This window comes from Panicum virgatum, chromosome 7K, assembly GCF_016808335.1.
Source record: "Panicum virgatum strain AP13 chromosome 7K, P.virgatum_v5, whole genome shotgun sequence".
NCBI lineage: Eukaryota > Viridiplantae > Streptophyta > Magnoliopsida > Poales > Poaceae > Panicum > Panicum virgatum.
Genome location: NC_053142.1, coordinates 20,328,997 through 20,337,574, shown reverse-complemented (window position 1 = coordinate 20,337,574; position 8,578 = coordinate 20,328,997). Strand labels below are relative to the sequence as shown.

At 47.5% G+C, this 8,578-nt stretch overlaps 1 pseudogene; it reads left to right on the top strand.

Moving 5' to 3' along the window:
- Positions 1-309: 309 nt before the first annotated feature.
- Positions 310-3,832, top strand: LOC120640471 (annotated as a pseudogene).
- Positions 3,833-8,578: the final 4,746 nt, after the last annotated feature.

The following is an 8,578-nucleotide window of genomic DNA, read 5'->3' as shown; positions in this document are numbered from 1 at the left end:
GGAGATTGGGTATACTTAGAAACTACAGCCTTATGTGCAGTCGTCCTTAGCACCTCGTGCAAATCACAAGTTGGCTTTGAAATTCTTCAGACCCTACCAAATCATTGCTACTGTTGGGGTCAGTTGCCTATAAACTTGACTTGCTAGCTTCTTCTCATCTTCATCCAGTTCCATGTTTCCCTTCTGAAGAGGCTTTTTCTCATTCTGTGGCGTCTACACTGCCGGATGGTACTCCTGAGCACCAAGTGCCTGTCAGAGTGATACAACATCGCTTTGTTGCCCGTGGTCAGCGTACTATGGAGCATGCTCTTATCCAATAGTCAGGTATGGAACCTGCACTCGCAACTTGGGAGGATTTGGAAGCGTTGAAGCAGTAGTTTCCTCTCGCCTCTACTTGGGGACAAGCAGGTTCACTTTTTTGAGAGTACAAGCAGGTTCACTTGGGGAAGGGAATGTTACTCCTGCATCGTACTGTAGATGAAGACACTACTGGGCCGGTCAGGCCAAGTCGCATCGGCAAGCCCAATCCGTGTGTCTCCGGGCCGGAGTGGATCCAGCCCAAGAGTGTTGGCATGCGTGAGTAGCCACCTGCGTGTGGTGTGTGGGAATATATGTGTGAGGAGTGCCGAGAGAGACGGCATCGTCATGTATGAACCTTCAACTTGTTCTCCAAACTAAGAGGCCCTCGTGCCGATCCTGATCTCCTCCCAATCCCCTTCTTGCTCCTGCCCCAATCCGTTCTTCCTACTACCCCAACTACCCTGCTGCAGTGGCGACAAGAGTTGCTCCACTAGGCAGGCTTCAACAAGAAATTAAACACACTGCAGCAGCAAGGACGTACAAGGGCCGGAGCCAAATGGAGGCAGATAACACCATGGTGGCCATGGGTTTCGGTCTCTACTGGCACTCGCCACCTCGCTTCCTCGTCGAGCCCCTCGACCTCGCCGACGCCTTCGGCAGGTGAGCTGATTCACATCAGTTCAGTTCCATGAATCTTAATTCCTCGTTGTTGTTGAACGGGAAGGAATGATCGAGTAGCCTGCCTAATGACGAATGGTTGGTTTCTTGGTTGGTGCGCGGCGGCAGCATGTACGCATACGCGCCGGCGAGCGAGGCTGAGTCGCTGTCCGGCCTCTGCGCGTCGTACGCGCCGGCGGACTCCAGCTCGCCCGGCGGCGCCAACGACTGCTGCTCCGCGCCGGCGGTGTTGGCGCCCCCACCGCCAGCCGCTGTGGCAACGAGAAACGTTGTCACGGAGCGCGGCCGGCGCCGCAGGCTCAACGAGAAGCTCTACGCGCTCCGCAGCGTGGTGCCCAACATCACCAAGGTCAGAATCAGATCGAGACTATATCGGTTGATCTGGACATCAATGTGAGCTGAATCTTTGCCCGTTATATGTCATATATGGTGGTGCAGATGGACAAGGCGTCCATCGTCAGGGACGCCATCGCCTACGTCGAGCACCTCCAGGAGCAGGAGCGCCGGGTGCTCGACGACATTGCCGCCCTGCAGTCCGCCGCCGTCAAGACAGTGGACGTCGCGACCGTCGGTGCCACCGATGACGTCGACAGCTTTTTCCCGCAGATGAAGAGGATGAGGAGGGCGCCGTCCATCGCCTTCGCCGACGACGGCGCCGCGACACGATCCATCACCACCTCCACTCCGCCGGTCCGAATCCTCGAGGTAGGTTCCCACACTAATGTCCAAACACATTCCAAATTAATCACCCACAGGCCACAACTAGAGTGACCGAAATTTTCGCTCGCTCTGCAGGTGCAGGTGTCCGAGTCGGGGAAGACGATGGCAATGGTGAGCGTGCGGTGCAGCAGGGGCAGGGGCGCCGTGAGCAGGGTGTGCCGGGCGCTGGAGCCCCTGCGCCTCGGCGTCGTCACGGCCACAATCGCCGCCGCCGGCGACACCTTGGTCCACACCATGGTTGTGGAGGTAAGCAGTCTACAGCGACAGCATAGTTATCGTCCTGCTGCCACGTCCAAATTATTCTGCTGCAGCATCCGAACCACCTCCTGTCGGAATCATATTATTCCGAGTAGATATAATTTTGACTCGTGTCCACGCACGCGCCGGTGGCGTACGTCAGCGAGGTGACGCCGTGCGCGGTGGCGTATGGAATCGTTTGCTTATCGTCTCTTTCGGCTAAGGGACCGGGACGTTCGGGAGGATGCACTTTTACCTCGACGAATAAGCAAAGTTTAGCATATGTCCTTTTCGGAATTGGTAGGTCAGGTGCGTTTAGAAGCTCTTCTTTTTCCTCAATAATATGCGAGTAGAATACATTCTATGAGAAATTTATTCTTTGCATATGCGAGTAGAATAGATATTGCAGAGGTGCTGCCCTCAGCCCTATTCACCTTCTTCCCCGAGCTAGGGAGGGGGGAGCAGCTGCCGGTGGGTCGAGTGGCCGCCGGTGAGGTCGCCGGCGGCCGGATGGTGGTCAAGGTGGCGGAGCTTAAGGTTCGGGTCCTGGGGCTTAAACGGACACCGAACCTAGTGGAGGGGGTCGGTGGCGGTTCGGCCAGCAGTGAAAGCGAAGCGGCGCTCCCCGGGCAGAGCTGGATATCCGATGGGCAGTGACCGGCGGTGGTTAGCGGCGGCGGCATTGGAGGTGCCAGAGCCAGGGAATAGATGCTGAAAATTCAGGTACAAATTCATCCATAGGTTGGGTTAGGAAATGATTTCTAAGGGCAAGTCACGGTGCATATTAGTTTTAGTTTTATTATATAGTTACCAACATTGTTCTTATGGCGTCGCCTAGGCAACAAGACGCTCTCCTGTTTTGGCCCGCCTAGGCGTCGCCTTAGCCCGCATAGGCGGCTAGGCGGCGGTGACTCGCCACAACTCGCCTTAACACCGTAAGAACATTGGTTACCAATACTAAAAATCTGGCAATCAAGCCGGACGAGTATTATGGGGATAAAACTTCTCTCCTATTTATAAAATTTCCCCTCATCTCTCCTGATAAAGATCCTACCATATCAGCAAACTTGTTAATATGTTATAAAACTTAATGACCCTGAAACCCTTATGAATGTCAAGTAACCATAACAAGATGCGTGCATAACGTGGGCCATTTTTTTATACCTTTTTTTTAAAATGTTAGTGGACGATTATTTGTACTTTTGGCTATACAATTGATGGTGTGTCCCTTTCGAAGGAGAAAAACATGATATCATGGGATGACGAGAAGAACAACACTACTGTCTACTGGGAAGCTCGGGGCAATGCGATTCCAATATATACAGATTTGATTTGCCAGAAAATAATCCGTTAATAGTAAAATTATTATTTTCAATATATGGAATAGAATATAGTGATCAAGGTTACCACTATTTGGAACCTGCACTTGTGACAAATTAGATAGCTATCATGTAAGTTTTTTCTAAGATGCAAGAGGTGTGTGGTGTCATCTGCAGACTGCAGAAATGGGTGGTGCTCTGCTGCTGAAGGAGGCCATACTTGCTGCTCTCGCCCAGCTCGATGTGACAAGAAGCTCTCTCAAGTATATGAGTTGTTGGGATGAATGAGATGCGGCCGTGCAAAGCTAAGCATCTGGAAAACACCTGTGTGTTGTCGTTGTCGCTGCTTTTCCCATGGGAATGGACTGCATCTGTTGGGGTTGATAATGCAATAATAATGCTTTCGCTTTATCGAAAGTACGATACTGATCGTATAGTGCATAGAAATGGATCGAGTTTAACCTAATGTAAAACGCAGCCATCATATGCTGCTCAAGTCAGTTACCTCTCCATTATCTCAAGAAAAATGACGGTTCTGTAATCTTGGCACTGAGGTCAGCTAGCAATTAATTTCTACATCGTGTCTCAGTTTATTCATTGATTTTTTCTTTTTGAGCGCCATGTGTGAAGTTAGGAGGTTTTTTCTTTTCGCGTGTCAACTAAGATAGTAAGATATAATGTGATGGTGACAACGTATTTCAAAAACAAAAATGAACATAGGAAAAAAAATGCACTCGCGCTACAAAATAGCTGAAACCAATAATCACGCTGCAAAATAGTTGAAGCCAATAATGGGCTCAGCCCAACAGTCTACAAGGACAAAAGGTGTATAGCCCAGATCTCTCTGAGGTAAGAAGGCCCAGCTTTTGGCAACATAAAAGGCTCCAGAGGCGTGAACACGGTCCAGATGGAAGCCCAAGCTATTCTTTCTGCCAACAATCTCAATACTGTTTTTATTCTGTTGGTTCAATTTTTTGAGAAAGAAAAGAGCACTATGGTTCAAACAGCCCGGCTCTATAATTTTAAGGGTCCCCGGGCGACGAAGAAGATAGGGGTAGTTTAACAAATTTCTAGTGTCAAAATCACAGTATATAGTATGAATAATAAAACATTGCGTGTTGAATGTTGAGAAAGTACTAATAAAATAGTATATAAGGACCGGCTCTATATAGTATGGTAACATTGAATTAGAAATTTATAACCCTATAATTGTTGAGTGTTGAGAAAATAAGAAAAACATTGCGAAAGTACTAATCGTCAATCGATCATGGTTGTTGATGTGTTGCTTACTGTGATGGTGTTGATGCCTTGCCCATCGCCGCTCGCTGAGACTGCGCTGCGGAGAAGGATCAGATGAGATCGCAGCATTGTCTCTCTAGTCCTCTCCTCTTGACGATTTGCTTGTCGCAGTCTGTAGGGATGCACACGCAGGGCAGGGTCTCGGCGTCTCGCACTTGCGTTTTGTGGCGGTCGGCGCCTGGCGGCAGGTACCCTGCAAAACCTAGGAGCAGCCTCCCTCACCCTCACGTCAGGTTATGGCCTATATGGGCTTATGGCCTCAAGTAGTCATGTTCATGGGCTGGTCAGGAAGGCTGGTTTGAGAGTTTGGCATAATGGGCTTTCAATTAATTACCTACACTAATACTACTAGTTACATATATAATCTTGAGCCCCCTAGCTCGGTGGGCCCCCGGTGGTCGCACCTCTTGCCCCCCCCCCCCTAGAGCCGGCCCTGGCGCTGCGAGACCACACTGTAGTGTGATACCATCGAGTCATATCCATTGTACTTTGATGATGGATCACACTAACAGTGCCCTGGGTCTTAAACTGCCAAATGAGCATATCCCCTAATGACCCTGAAACTCAGGACCATGCAGATGGCTCATGCTGGACCTTGAGCTCTCCGAATGAAATCTTACACCGTATGAAATGTAGACAAAATTTCTATACCATTTGTGTGCTGATTAGGGGTGCAAATTGGTGATCTTTAGCTGTACCTCTAACCTTTTTTAGTTCAAATATTTTGTTCTATCTTTGAAATGAGATTCAATTTCAGAGAAGTTTAATAAATAATAATTAAACTAAAGAGGATTTGAGGTGCTCCTAACGGTCACCAATTTGCACCCTTGGTGTTGATGCTGGACTAGATCTGGTGGAATATAATGTACATGACACTTACAATGGTGCAAAACACAATGCTTGGAACTGGCTTCATTTATTCAGTGGCCTTTGTAACTGTTTTACTTGTATGAGTGGAGAGCATGGACTTTGTATATATGGGTGTGAGGCATGGATTGCAGCTGAGCATGTTGGCGTGATTGGATAGCTCTTTTGGCATACTGTATTTGGAAAATGTTGGGCCCACTGGCCACTGGCCATGGCAGCCATTTGAGTTTGTGATGAGCACGATATCATCCACATAATAGAGCAAGAGGTGTACATTAAGAGGGCGTCCTCGTGAAAGGATGACTATGTGAAAAAATGTCAATAATGACAAGCAATAACCGTTATTATTGACAGTTATTGCACCAATCATCTCAGACACGCAAATGACAAGTGGCGGATCCTGATTTATCAATAATGACATACATACCATAGTGACGGGTGACAACACCTATGACTCATTACTATTGTGCATTACCCATTGCTTAGGCTCTTATGACACATCCACTACTAGAAAAAAAAACTTATAGTGCCGGTTGAAACAATATTATTTAACCGGTACTGAGTCAACCCAGACTCTAAAGTCATAGGTCAGACTATTATTTTTTCACCCGAAAGATGCGTGCGGTTGATTGGATTTGAATTCGGGACCCTCTTTCCTCGCACATACCTCTCTTGCGATGTCATATACGAGGTAGCAACAACTGGTACTAAAAGGTCAGTAACACCAACTGGTACTAATAGTTTCAGTTGGTGTTACCACCAGGTTATAAATGGTCTTCCATAGGCTTCCATCCATCCCAAATATACTGATATGAACTATATCCATGAGTCTAGTTCAAATCGGTATTCTTTATGTAGACCGATAGCTTTTTTCCTAGTAGTGATCACAAATAGAAGTCAAAAGTGACGTTTCACAAGAGTCCATCACTTAAGTTTCATCCCAATTAGTAGATGGATAGGATTTTGAACATGAAAACGAGGGACCTAGATTTTTGTTAAGAGTAATAAACTTGCATAAGGAAACCAAATTCTTAGAAGAGCTGGGTAACTATGGAGCACACTGGTATGTTGTAATAATAATGTTCCGGTCCGGGGCCGTTTGCAAAGATACGCAGCATCGATTTAAGTACATCACCATTACCAATAAGGATATATAGTAGCTAGTGATCATCATATACCCTTGATTGTTAGGACGCGTACGTTTTCCCACCATTTGTCTTGCATATATACCCCAATTCGGCGCCTTTTCTCTCCATCTCCGTCGTCAAACCAAACCTAAGTGGTAAGATGTGGTGGATTGCACTGCTAGAAAAACTTACATGCTTTCATGTACCATCGATGCAACTCACGCATTCTTGTTGGTAGCATATCAATCAACTCTGGCAACATCAGAGGTTGCCCCATTACAAATGGCTTTCTTCCTGCCCCTGGGTGAAGCGGAATTTCATCACCTAGGAGCTGACCTTTTGTGAGGTTGGTTTCCTCGACAAACTGAGCAGTAGCTTCATCCTATTTTGAAAGCACTTTTAGAGGGGTGTTATCACCATAAATTAACAGGTTAATTAATGGGCCGCAAGTGAGTTGGGCTTAATGAAGAAATTGAAGGAGACATATGAATCGGCTCCTACGCGAGCATTTGGACCATATGGGCCATGTATCCTTAGATTTAGTTCAGATTGAGTTAGAGATAGAGTCCGATATGAACACATTAGTTTAGATTGTTTTCCGAGTCTCCGGACTATAAATATGTACCTTATGATATTTGTAAAAAGGAACGTCATCACGTTTTGCAAACAACAATTCTCGGCGCACCGCCACCCCTAATTCTAGGGTTTCATCCAAGTAAGCGCCATGCTGCCCTGATCGCTTCTTGCGATCAGGGCAGCGTTGTTCTTCCTTTTACTTTGGTATTACTCGTACTGAAGCATTTTTTATGGTGAGTAGTGCTAGTTATCTTGATTTTCGTAGCATGACTTTCAGTAGATCTATCATGCTTTGGTTGTTTATCATCTACGAATATCATGTTGTTTCTGTGCAATCATGTTTTAATCTTACGTTAATTCTCGTTGCATAGAATTAGCTGCGTGGAGACAACACCCTGCTTCTTTTTTATCTAGTAGATCTAATCTGTTACGGTTTGTTCTTATACTTAAGAATTGGCGTAATATCTGCTAGTTTAGGCCTTGTAAACGGGTTGGATGATCCGGCGATGTATTAGATGCTTTGCTTTGATCTTAATAGGGATTGATCCGGGAATCGGATTTCGCTTGTTCTTAGGCCTCTTTTCTGGTTAAGGTTCGGTTATCTTTTACGCTCGTTAGGCCTAACTACGTGTAGGATGTTCCGATCTAGCAGTGAAGCTTTTACCGTCGTGGATTAGATTAGCTAGATTTAATTAAAGCAGTTTTCGCAGTTATTTGCTTTATCCATTACCATCTGGATATGCAGATCCAGTCTGACAACGGGACTCGATCGGCTCTTTAAAGCTGATGCAAGAGTCGTCCCGGGGAGCCGACCACGGCTCGGACGAACGTTTACACGTGTTTGTGTATGCAGGCAAATCGTTGCAAGCACGTTCGCACCTTCCTGATCAGGTATAGGTCAGGTGGCACGCCCTGCGTCTTAGAAAGCCGCGGTGTGTGCCAGGATTGCGGGCCGTTGACGAGGGAGCAGTGCCTGCCAGCGCCCCGGCGACCTCCCGGCTCTTCGTGTTGCCTGTCGCTACTCGCCGGTGGGTTTTGACCGACAACACATTCTGGCACGCCCGGTGGGACTCTCATCAACAGCAACGCCCGCCGCAGAGATGACAGGACCTCAGGACCAAGCACCGATTCCGCCGGTCACCAAACCTGTCACGTATGAAGAGCTGACTCCAGAACACAAGCAAAAATATGATGAGGTCAAAGCTCAGTTCGAAGCCGATCTCATCGGCTCTTTCGAGAGGACCCGAAACCACGGCATCAGGTGGAATGGGTTCTCACCGGAAGGCGCTCTAGACAACGTTGACTTGTCCGTGCCATCAGAGGAGCGCACCAGAGCCCTGCGCCAGGAGATGAGCTACATGGTGGCTCACACGCTTCATCGGCACTCAGAAAGCCTGGTGAATGAGCTCGAGCGTGTGGCACATAGGGTTTTAAAATCCGACCGGTGACCGGTAA